General features: G+C 44.9%; 1 protein-coding gene and 1 pseudogene across 1 annotated transcript in view; one reads left to right on the top strand and one right to left on the bottom strand.

Annotated features, from left to right (window-relative positions):
* Positions 1-12,934, bottom strand: part of tns1b (tensin 1b) — an 816,333-nt gene that overhangs the window by 545,998 nt on the left and 257,401 nt on the right. The gene's annotated exons all lie outside the window — the stretch shown is intronic.
* LOC148149684 (uncharacterized) overlaps positions 1-12,934 on the top strand; it is a 95,843-nt pseudogene that overhangs the window by 30,705 nt on the left and 52,204 nt on the right.

Here is a 12,934-nt window from a genome sequence, read left to right as displayed (position 1 = left end):
CAAAGCTAGATTGCTGTTTAGTCTTTCAACTTTTAGAATGGGCTGCAGGTTATGATTCATTAATACGTAAAGCCCAGAACTTCTTTCGAGTCACATTCCTGAGACAACTAACGGTTTTATCAAAATAAGGGGACATCTCAGATCAAACAATGCATTCGACGTGTGAGATTAGAGTATGTGTGTATTCCGATCTTGTGTTAGACTGGTTCTATTTCCATTGCACAGGTGCCACTATTCTCTATGATATACATAGGCACTGCTATCCTCTATAATATACACAGGGGCCACAATTCTACATAATATACACAGGGACTGCTGTTCTCTATAATATACACAGGGACTGCTTTTCTCTATAATATACACAGGGACTGCTTTTCTCTATAATATACACAGGGACTGCTGTTCTCTATAATATACACAGTGACTGCTGTTCTCTATAATATACACAGGGACTGCTGTTCTCTATAATATACACAGAGACTGCTGTTCTCTATAATATACACAGAGACTGCTGTTCTCTATAATATACACAGGGACTGCTGTTCTCTATAATATACACAGTGACTGCTGTTCTCTATGATATACACAGGGACTGCTTTTCTCTATAATATACACAGGGACTGCTGTTCTCTATAATATACACAGAGACTGCTGTTCTCTATAATATACACAGAGACTGCTGTTCTCTACAATATACAGAGCGACTGCTATTCTTGATAATATACACAGGGATTATTATTATCTCTGCTGAGGCCTCACCTTCATCCCCCTATGCTCCCGGATTAACAAATTCAACACAGAGTGAGACATCGAGCATTTCTTCCGCCCCCTTCGCCTCCGTGCCTACTTCTTCAACCAGGATTCTCGCCCACCCTCTGACAGCCCCTTCTCCCACCTCCAACACACCCCATCCACCTGGACACCCTGTGCTGGCCTCTTACCCGCCCTCAATCTCTTCATAGCCAACTGCCACCGCGACATTAACCGCCTCAACCTCTCCACCCCTCTCACCCACTCCAACCTCTCGCCCTCGGAATGTGTAGCCCTCCACTCCCTCCGTTCCAACCCCAACCTCACTATCAAACCGACAATCAAGGGAGGTGCGGTAGTAATTTGGCACATTGATCTTTACACCACTGAGGCTAAACACCAGCTCGCGAACACCTCCTCCTACTGCCCACTTGACCATGACCCCACCTCCCACCACCAAACCATCATCTCCCAGACCATCCATAACCTCATCACCTCAGGAGACCTCCCATCCACCGCCTCCAACGTCATAATCCTACAACCCCGCACCGCCCATTTCTACCTCCTGCCCAAAATCCACAAACCTGACTGCCCCGGCCGACCCATTGTCTCAGCCTGCTCCTGCCCCACCGAACTCATCTCTGCATACCTCGACACGGTCCTGTCCCCCTTAGTCCAAGAACTCCCCACCTACGTTCGGGACACCACCCATGCCCTTCACCTCCTCCATGATTTTCGCTTCGCCGGCCCCCAACGCCTTATCTTCACCATGGACATCCAGTCCCTGTACACCTCCATCCCCCATCACGAAGGACTGAAAGCCCTCCGCTTCATCCTTTCCCGCTATACCAACCAGTACCCTTCCACTGACACCCTCCTTTGACTGACTGAACTGGTCCTCACTCTGAACAACTTCTCTTTCCAATCCTCTCACTTACTCTAAACAAAAGGAGTAGCCATGGGCACCCGCATGGGCTCCAGCTATGCCTGCCTCTTCGTAGGATATGTGGAACAGTCCATCTTCTGCAACTACACTGACACCACCCCCCACCTTTTCCTCTGCTACATCGATGACTGTATTGGCGCTACCTCATGCTCCCACGAGGAGGTTGAACAGTTCATCCACTTTACCAACACCTTCCACCCCGACCTCAAATTTACCTGGACCGTCTCAGACTCCTCCCTCCCCTTCCTAGACCTCTCCATTTCTATCTCGGGCAACCGAATCAACACGGACATTTACTATAAACTGACCGACTCCCACAGTTACCTAGACTACACCTCCTCCCACCCTGCCCCCTGCAAAAACGCCATCCCATTCTCCCAATTCCTTCGCCTTCGCCGCATCTGCTCCCAGGAGGACCAGTTCCAATACCGAACAAACTAGATGGCCTCCTTCTTCAAAGACCGCAATTTCCCCCCAGACGTGATCGACGATGCCCTCCACCGCATCTCCTCCACTTCCCACTTCTCCGCCCTTGAGCCCCACCCCTCCAATCACCACCAGGACAGAACCCCACTGGTCATCACCTACCACCCCACCAACCTCCATATACAGCGTATCATCCGTCGTCATTTCCGCCACCTCCAAACGGACCCCACCACCAGGGATATATTTCCCTCCCCTCACCATCAGCATTCCGAAAAGACCATTCCCTCCGCGACTCCCTCGTCAGGTCCCCACCAACCCAACCTCCACTCCCGGCACCTTCCCCTGCAACCGCAAGAAATGCAAAACTTGCGCCCACACCCCCCCCCTTACTTCCCTCCAAGGCCCCAAGGGATCCTTCAATATCCATCACAAATTCACCTGCACCTCCACACACATCATTTACTGCATCCTCTGCACCCGATGTGGCCTCCTATACATTGGGGAGACAGGCCGCCTACTTGCGGAACGTTTCAGAGAACACCTCTGGGGCACCCGCACCAACCAACCCAACCATCCCGTGGCTCAACACTTTAACTCCCCCTCCCACTCCACCAAGGACATGCAAGTCCTTGGCCTCCTCCATCACCAGACCATGGCAACACGACGCCTGGAGGAAGAGCGCCTCATCTTCTGCCTAGGAACCCTCCGACCACAAGGGATGAATGCAGATTTCTCCAGCTTCCTCATTTGCCCTCCCCCCACCTTATCTCAGTCCCAACACCCAGATTCAGCATCGCCCTCTTGACCTGCAATCTTCTTCCTGACCTCTCCGCCCCCATCCCCTCTCCGGCCTATCACCCTCACCTTAACCTCCTTCCACCTATCGCATTTCCAACGCCCCTCCCCCAAGTCCCTCCTCCCTACCTTTTATCTTAGCCTGCTGGACACACTTTCCTCATTCCTGAAGAAGGGCTTATGCCCGAAACGTCGATTCTCCTGCTCCTTGGATGCTGCCTGACCTGCTGCGTTTTTCCAGCAACACATTTTTAAGCACTATTATTATCTATAACATATACAGTGGTTACTGTTCGTTATAGTATACACAAGGGCTGCTATTTTGTATCATCTACACAGGGACAGCTGATATCTATAGTATACACAGGGACTGCTATTCTCTAAAATATATACAGGATGTCCTTTTCTCTATAATATACACAGGGACTGCTATTAGAGTCATAGAGTCATAGAGATGTACAGCATGGAAACAGACCCTTCGGTCCAACTCATCGAGATATCGCAACCCAATCTAGTCCCACCTGCCAGCACCCGGCCCATATCCCTCCAAACCCTTCCTATTCAGATACCCATCCAAATGCCTCTTAAATGTCGCAATTGTACCAGCCTCCACCACTTCCTCTGGAAGCTCATTCTATACACACACCACCCTCTGTGTGAAAAAGTTGCCCCTTAGGTCTCTTTTATATCTTTCCCCTCTCACCCTAAACCTATGCCCTCTAGTTCTGGACTCCCCAACCCAGGGAAAAGACTTTGTCTATTTAGCCTATTCATGCCCCATATAATTTTGTAAACCTCTATAAGGTCACCCCTCAGCCTCCGACGCTCCAGGGAGAACAGCCCCAGCCTGTTCAGCCTCTCCATATAGTTCAAATCCTCCAACTACTGGCAATATCCTTGTAAATCTTTTCTGAACCCTCTCAAGTTTCACAACATCTTTCCAATAGGAAGGAGACCAGAATTGCACACAATATTCCAACAGTGGCCTAACCAATGTCTGTACAGCCACAACATGACCTCCCAATTCCTGAACTCAATACTCTGACCAAAGCCTTCTTCACTATCCTATCTACCTGTGACTCTACTTTCAAGGAGCTATGAACCTGCACTCCAAGGTCTCTTTGTTCAGCAACACTCCCCAGGACCTTACCATTAAGTGTATAAGTCCTGCTAAGGTTTGCTTTCCGAAAATGCAGCACCTCACATTTATCTGAATTAAACTCCATCTGCCACTTCTCAGCCCATTGGCCCATCTGGTCAAGATCCTGTTGTAATCTGAGATAACCCTCTTCGCTGTCCACTACACCTCCAATTTTGGTGTCATCTGCAAACTTACTAATCAAACCTCTTATGCTCACATCCAAATCATTTATATAAATGATGAAAAGTAGTGGACCCAGCACCGATCCTTGTGGCACTCCACTGGTCACAGGCCTCCAGTCTGAAAAACAACCCTCCACCACCACCCTCTGGTCTTCTACCTTTGAGCCAGTTCTGTATCCAAATGGCGAGTTCTCCCTGTATTCCATGGGATCTAACCTTGCTTGGAGAAAGTGAGGGCTGCAGATGCTGGAGATCAGAGCTGAAAATGTATTGCTGGAAAAGCGCAGCAGGTCAGGCAACATCCAAGGAGCACGAGAATCGACGTTTCGGGCATGAGCCCTTCTTCAGGAATCCTGAAGAAGGGCTTATGCCCGAAACGTCGATTCTCCTGCTCCTTGGATGCTGCCTGACCTGCTGCACTTTTCCATCTAACCTTACTCACCAGTCTCCCATGGGGAACTTGTCGAACGCCTTACTGCATAGAACATAGAACATAGAACATAGAAGAATACAGCGCAGTACAGGCCCTTCGGCCCTCGATGTTGCGCCGATCCAAGCCCACCTAACCTGCACTAGCCCACTATCCTCCATATGCCTATCCAAAGCCCACTTAAATGCCCATAATGAGGGAGAGTCCACCACTGCTACTGGCAGGGCATTCCATGAACTCACGACTCGCTGAGTAAAGAACCTACCCCTAACATCTGTCCTATACCTACCCCCCCTTAATTTAAAGCTATGCCCCCTTGTAATAGCTGACTCCATACATGGAAAAAGATTCTCACTGTCGACCCTATCTAAACCCCTAATCATCTTGTACACCTCTATCAAGTCACCCCTAAACCTTCTTTTCTCCAATGAAAACAACCCCAAGTGCCTCAGCCTTTCCTCATACGATCTTCCTACCATACCAGGTAACATCCCGGTAAACCTCCTCTGCACCCGTTCCAGTGCCTCCACATCCTTCCTATAGTATGGCGACCAAAACTGCACACAATACTCCAGATGCGGCCGCACCAGAGTCTTATACAACTGCAGCATGACCTCAGTACTCCGGAACTCAATTCCTCTACCAATAAAAGCCAGTACGCCATATGCCTTCTTCACCGCACTATTTACCTGGGTGGCAACTTTCAAAGATTTGTGTACATGGACACCAAGATCCCTCTGCTCATCCACACTACCAAGTATCCGACCATTAGCCCAGTACCCCATCTTTTTGTTATTCTTACCAAAGTGAATCACCTCACACTTTGCTACATTGAATTCCATTTGCCACCTTTCTGCCCAGTTCTGCAGCTTATCTATATCCCGCTGTAACCTGCCACATCCTTCCTCACTGTCTACAACTCCTCCGACTTTCGTATCATCCGCAAACTTGCTCACCCAACCTTCTAGCCCCTCCTCCAGGTCATTTATAAAAATGACAAACAGCAATGGTCCCAAAACAGATCCTTGCGGAACACCGCTAGTGACGGCACTCCAAGATGAACCTTTGCCATCAACTACTACCCTCTGTCTTCTTCCGGCCAGCCAACTCCTAATCCAAACCTCCAACTCACCCTCAATGCCATACCTCTGTATTTTTTGCAGTAGTCTACCATGGGGAACCTTATCAAACGCCTTACTAAAATCCATATACACCACATCTACCGCTTTCCCCTCGTCCACCTCCTTAGTCACCTTCTCGAAGAATTCAATAAGGTTTGCAGTTCATATAGATCATCAATCTTCTTTGTTACTTGTTCAAAAACCTCAATCAAGTTTGTGAGACATGATTTCCCACGCACAAAGCCATGTTGACTATCCCTAATCAGTCTTTGCCTTTCCAAATACCCTATTTGTGCCCCTCATAATTTTGTAAACCCCTATAAGGTCACCCCTCAGCCTCCAACACTTCAGGGAAAACAGACCCAGCCTGGTCAGCCTCTCCCAATAGCTCAAATCCTCCAACCCTGGCATCATTTTTGTAAATCTTTTCTAAACCCTTTCAAGTTTTGCAACATTCTTCTGATAGGAAGGAGACCGGAATTGCACCCAATATTCCAACAGTGGCCTAACCAATGTCCTGTACAGCCACAACATGACCCCCCAGCTCCAAGACTCAATACACTGACCAATAAAGGAAAGCATACCAAATGCCTTCTTCACTATCTTATCTACCTGCGACTCCACTTTCAAGGACCTATGAACCTGCACTTCAAGGTCTCTTTGTTCAGCAACACTCCCCAGAATCTTACCACGAAGTGTGTAAGACCTGCTAAGATTTGCTTTTCTAAAATGCAGCACCACACATTTATCTAAATTAAACTCCATCTGCCACTCCTTTGCCCATTGGCCCATCTGGTCCAGATCCCATAGCACTTTGAAGTAACCTTCTTCGCTGTCCACTACACCTCCAATTTTGGTGTCATCTGGAAACGTACTAACTCTATCCCCTATGCTCACATCCAAATCATTTATAAAGATGACAAAAAGCAGTGGACACAGCACCAATCCTTGTGGCACTCCACTGGTCACAGGCCTCCAGTCTGAAAAACAACCCTCCCCCACCACCCTCTGCCTTCTATCTTTGTACCAGTTCTGTATCCAAATGGCTAGTTCTCCCTGTATTCTGCCCACTTCTCTGCCCTCATCAACCCTCTTGGTTATTTCTTCAAAAAACCTAATCAAATGATTTCCCACACACAAAGCCATGCTGACTATCCCTAATCAGTCCTTGCCTTTCCAAATACATGTACCTCCTGTCCCTCAGGATTTCCTCCAACAACTTGCCCACCACCAACATCAGGCTCACTGGTCTATAGTTCCCTGGCTTGTCCTTACCAACCTTCTTAAACAGTGGCACCACGTTTGCCAACCTCCAGTCTTCCAGCACCTCACCTGTGACTATCGATGATACAAATATCTCAGTAACAGGCCCAGCAATCACTTCTCTAGCTTCCCACAGAGTTCTCGGGTACACCTGATCAGGTCCTGGGGATTTATCCACTTTTGTGTGTTTCAAGACATCCAGCACTTCCTCCTCTGTAATATGGACATTTTTCAAGATGTCACCATCTATTTCCCTACAGTCTATATCTTCCATATCCTTTTCCATTGATGCAATACTGATGCAAAATACTCATTTAGTATCTCCCCCAATTCTACGGCTCCACACAAAGGCCACCTTGCTGATCTTTGAGGGGCTGAAAATGTGTTGCTGGAAAAGCGCAGCAGGTCAGGCAGCATCCAAGGAACAGGAAAATTGACGTTTCGGGCATAAGGGGCCCTATTCTCTCCTTAGTTACCTTTTTGTCCTTAATGTATTTGTAAAAACCCTTTGGATTCTCCATAACTCTATTTGCCAAAGCTATCTCATATCCCCTTTTTGCCATCCTGATTTCTCTCTTAAGTATACTCCTACTGCCTTTATACTCTTCTAAGGATTCACTCGATCTATCCTGGCTATACCTGACATATGCTTCCTTCTTTTTCTCAACCAAACCCTCAATTTCTTTTCCTTTCACCCTAACAGGAATATACTTTCTCTGGATTCTCATTATCTCATTTCTGAAGGCTTCCAATTTTCCAGCCCACACTTTACCTGTGAACATCTGCCTCCAATCAGCTTTTGAAAGTTCTGGCCTAATGCCGTCAAAACTGGCCTTTCTCCAATTTAAAACTTCAACTTTTAGATCTGGTCTATCCTTTTCCATCACTATTTTAAATCTAATAGAATTATGGTCGCAGGCCCCAAAGTGCTCCCAGGCTGACACCTCAGTCACCTGCCCTGCCTTATTTCCCAAGAGAAGGTCAAGTTTTGCACCTTCTCTAGTCGGTACATCCACATACTGAATCAGAAAATTTTCTTGCACACACTTAACAAATTCCTCTCCATCTAAACCCTGAACACTATGGCAGTCCCAGTCGATGTTTGGAAAGTTAAAATCCCCTACCATAACCACCCTCTTATTCTTCCAGATAACTGAGATCTCCTTACAAGTTTGTTTCTCAATTTCCCTCTGACTTTTAGGAGGTCTATAATACCATCCTAATAAGATGATCATCCCTTTCTTATTTCTCAGTTTCACACAAATAACTTCCCTGGATGTATTTCCGGAAATATCCTCCCTCAGCACAGCTGTAACGCTATCCCTTATCAAAAATGCCACTCCCCCTCCTCTCTTGCCTCCCTTTCTATCCTTCCTGTAGCATTTGTATCCTGGAACATTCAGCTGCTAATCCTGTCCATCCCTGAGTCACAATTCTGTAATTGCTATGATATCCCAGTTCCATGTTCCTAACCATGCCCTGGGTTCATCTGCCTTCCTCTTGCATTGAAATAAATGCAGTTTAATTTATCAGTCCTACCTTGTTCTCTGCTTTGTCTCTGCCTGCCCTGATTGTTTGACTTGCCTTTGTTCTCAACTGTACCAGTCTCAGATTGATCTCTTTCCTCACTATCTCCATGGGTCCCACCCCGCAAGCCCCCCCCCCCCCCACCGCCACCTTCCTAGTTTAAATCCTCCTGAGCAGTTCTAGCAAATCTCCCTGCCAGTTTCTTAGTCCCCTTCCAATTTAGGTGCAATCCGTCCTTCTTGTACAGGTCACTTCTACCCCAAAACAGCTTCCAATGATCCAAAAATGTGAATCCTTCTCCCGTACACCAGCTCCTCAGCCATGCATTCATCTGCTCTATCCTCCTATTTCTGCCCTCACTAGCTCGTAGCACCGGGAGTAATCTAGATATCACTACTCTCAAGTACTTCTTTATTAAATTCCCGCCTAACTCTCTATAATCTCCCTTCAGAATCTCAACCTTTTCCCTTCCTATGTCGTTGGTTCCAATGTCCCCTCTCCCGCGTGAGAACATTCCGCACCCTCTCTGAGATATCCTGAGTCCCGGCACCAGGGAAGCAACACGCCATTCTGATTTTTCGCTGCTGGCCACAGAAATGTCCGTCTGTACCTCAGACTAGAGAGTCCCCTAACACAATCGATCGCTTGGAACCTGATGTACCTCTCATTACATTAGAGCCAGTCTCAATACCAGAAACTTGGCTGTTCGTGCTACGTTCCCCTGAGAATCCATCACCCCCTACATTTTCCAAAACAGCATACTTGTTTGAAATGAGGACTGCCACAGAAGATTTCTGCCTACCTCTCTTACCCTTCCTGGAGTTAACCCATGTATGTGATTGTATCTGAGACTTTCCCCCTTTCCTATAACTGCCATCCACCACATTCCCTTGCTCTTGTAAATTCCTCACTGCCTCTAACTGCCTCTCCAATCGATCCATTCGATCTGATGGGATTTGCAACCAATGGCATTTATTGCAGATATAATCCACAGTAAACCTTAAACTCTCTTTAAACTCCCACATCTGACAAGAAGTACATATCACTCTACTAAGGGCCATTCTTGCTCCTTCAAAATCGACAGACCGAGAAAATAACACCTTCTTATTCCTCTACAAAACACTGTTCCAGGTTAAATTAATACTTATGGCTCATATTTTAAGTTTAATCAAAAGATATAGCTCAATAAAACACATTATCAAGAAAGAACCCACTCTACTCACTACTGCAGACTTACTTCAAGGCTGTGCTTAAAATCCACTTACCTGTTTCTCTGCTGTGGCTGCTCCCAAACAGGTTCCTCCAACATCAGTTGTGAAGTTCACTGTTTTTTAATTTTCCCAGATGCTCTCTGATGTCCAGCGATACATAAATTCAACAGCAAAAGCAGTAACTGCAAACTCTGTCAGTTAGCAGTGTGGGTTTCTTTCTCTCTCTCTCTCTCTCTCTCTCCTGCACTGACCTCACCATGTGCTTCCTTTGTCTGTTCCTCTCCCTTTTAAAACTGCTGTTGTTTTGACTTTTTGTTTCTCCAAAGTTCCATAACAATGCAACAGCATATAAACAGTAATTGCTGCTCCTGGAATTCGAGGGAATCACCTCCAGCACCTAAAATACCTCAAAAGAGGGAGGAGCTTGTTACAGCCAGAAGTTTTTCTCATCCTACATAACATACACAGGGACTGCTGTTCTCTATAATACACACAGGGACTGCTGTTCTCTATAATACACACAGGGACTGCTGTTCACTATAATATACACAGGGACTGCTGTTCTCTATAATACACACAGGGACTGCTGTTCACTATAATATACACAGGGACTGCTGTTCTCTGTAATATACAGAGGGATTGCTGTTCTCTATAATACACACAGGGACTGCTGTTCTCTGTAATATACACAGGGACTGCTGTTCTCTATAATATACACAGGGACTGCTGTTCTCTGTAATATACACAGGGATTGCTGTTCTCTATAATACACACAGGGACTGCTGTTCTCTATAATACACACAAGGACTGCTGTTCTCTATAATATACACAGGGACTGCTGTTCTCTATAATACACACAGGGACTGCTGTTCTCTATAATATACACAGGGACTGCTGTTCTCTGTAATATACACAGGGATTGCTGTTCTCTATAATACACACAGGGACTGCTGTTCTCTATAATACACACAAGGACTGCTGTTCTCTATAATATACACAGGGACTGCTGTTCTCTATAATACACACAGTGACTGCTGTTCTCTATAATACACACAGGGACTGCTGTTCTCAATAATACATACAAGGACTGCTGTTCTCTATAATATACACAGGGACTGCTATTCTCTATAATATACACAGGGACTGCTGTTCTCTATAATACACACAAGGACTGCTGTTCTCTATAATATACACAGGAACTGCTGTTCTCTATAATATACACAGTGACTGCTGTTCTCTATAATACACACAGGGACTGCTGTTCTCAATAATACATACAAGGACTGCTGTTCTCTATAATATACACAGGGACTGCTTTTCTCGATAATATACACAGGGACTGTTATTCTCTATAAAATACACAGTGACTGCTGTTCTCTATAATATACACAGAGACTGCTGTTCTCTATAATACACACAAGGACTGCTGTTCTCTATAATATACTCTATAATATACACAGGGACTGTTATTCTCTATAAAATACACAGTGATTGCTGTTCTCTATAATATACACAGAGACTGCTATTCTCTATAATACACACAAGGACTGCTGTCCTCTATAATATATACAGGGACAGTTATTCTCTATAAAATACACAGTGACTGCTGTTCTCTATAACATACACAGAGACTGCTATTCTCTATAATACACACAGGGACTGCAGTTCTCTATAATACACACAACGACTGCTGTTCTCTATAATACACACAGGGACTGCTGTTCTCTATAATATATACAGGGACTGTTATTCAGTATAATATACACAGTGACTGCTGTTCTCTATAATATACACAGGGACTGCTATTCTCTATAATAAACACAGGGACAGCTATTCTCTATAATATTTACAGGGACTGTTATTCTCTATAATATACACAGTGACTGCTGTTCTCGATAATATACACAGGGACTGCTGTTCTCTATAATAAACACAGGGACTGCTGTTCTCTATAATATATACAGGGACTGTTATTCAGTATAATATACACAGTGACTGCTGTTCTCTATAATATACACTGGGACTGCTGTTCTTTATAATAAACACAGGGACAGCTGTTCTCTATAATATTTACAGGGACTGTTATTCTCTATAATATACACAGTGACTGCTGTTCTCTATAATATACACAGGGACTGCTATTCTCTATAATACACAAAAGGACTGCTGTTCTCTATAATATACACAGGGACTGCTGTTCTCTATAATACACACAAGGACTGCTGTTCTCTATAATATACACAGGAACTGCTGTTCTCTATAATATACACAGTGACTGCTGTTCTCTATAGTATACACAGGGATTGCTATTCTCTATAATATACAGAGGGATTGCTTTTCTCGATAATATACACAGGGACTGCTATTCTCTATAATATACACAGGGACTGCTATTCTCTATAATATACACAGGGATTGCTTTTCTCGATAATATACACAGGGACTGATATTCTCTATAATATACAGAGGGATTGCTTTTCTCTATAATATATACAGGGATTGCTTTTCTCGATAATATACACAGGGACTGCTATTCTCTATAATACACAGAGGGATTGCGTTTCTCGATTATATACACAGGGACTGCTATTCTCTATAATATGGCAAAAACAATGACTGCAGATGCTGGAAACCAGATTCTGGATTAGTGTTGCTGGAAGAGCACAGTAGTGCCGCTTGAACTGCTGTGCTCTTCCAGCACCACCAATCCAGAATCCATTCTCTATAATATACACAGGGATTGCTTTTCTCGATAATATACACAGGGTCTGCTATTCTCTATAATATACACAGGGACTGCTATTCTCTATAATATACACAGGGACTGCGTTTCTCGATAATATACACAGGGACTGCTTTTCTCGATAATATACACAGGGAGTGCTATTCTCAATAATATACACAGAGACAGCTATTCTCTATAATATACAGAGGGACTGCTATTCTCTATAATATACAGAGGGATTGCTATTCTCTATAATATACAGAGGGACTGCTATTCTCTATAATATTCACAGGGATTGCTTTTCTCGATAATATACACAGGGACTGCTATTCTCTACAATATACACAGGGAGTGCTATTCTCTAATAATATATAGAGGGATTGCTATTCTCTATTATATACACAGGGACTGCGTTTC

The sequence above is a fragment of the Chiloscyllium plagiosum genome, unplaced genomic scaffold (assembly GCF_037043375.1).
Source record: "Chiloscyllium plagiosum isolate Xiang-an unplaced genomic scaffold, Cpla_swu_hap1 HiC_scaffold_7, whole genome shotgun sequence".
NCBI lineage: Eukaryota > Metazoa > Chordata > Chondrichthyes > Orectolobiformes > Hemiscylliidae > Chiloscyllium > Chiloscyllium plagiosum.
This window is presented reverse-complemented; position numbering and strand designations above follow the sequence as displayed.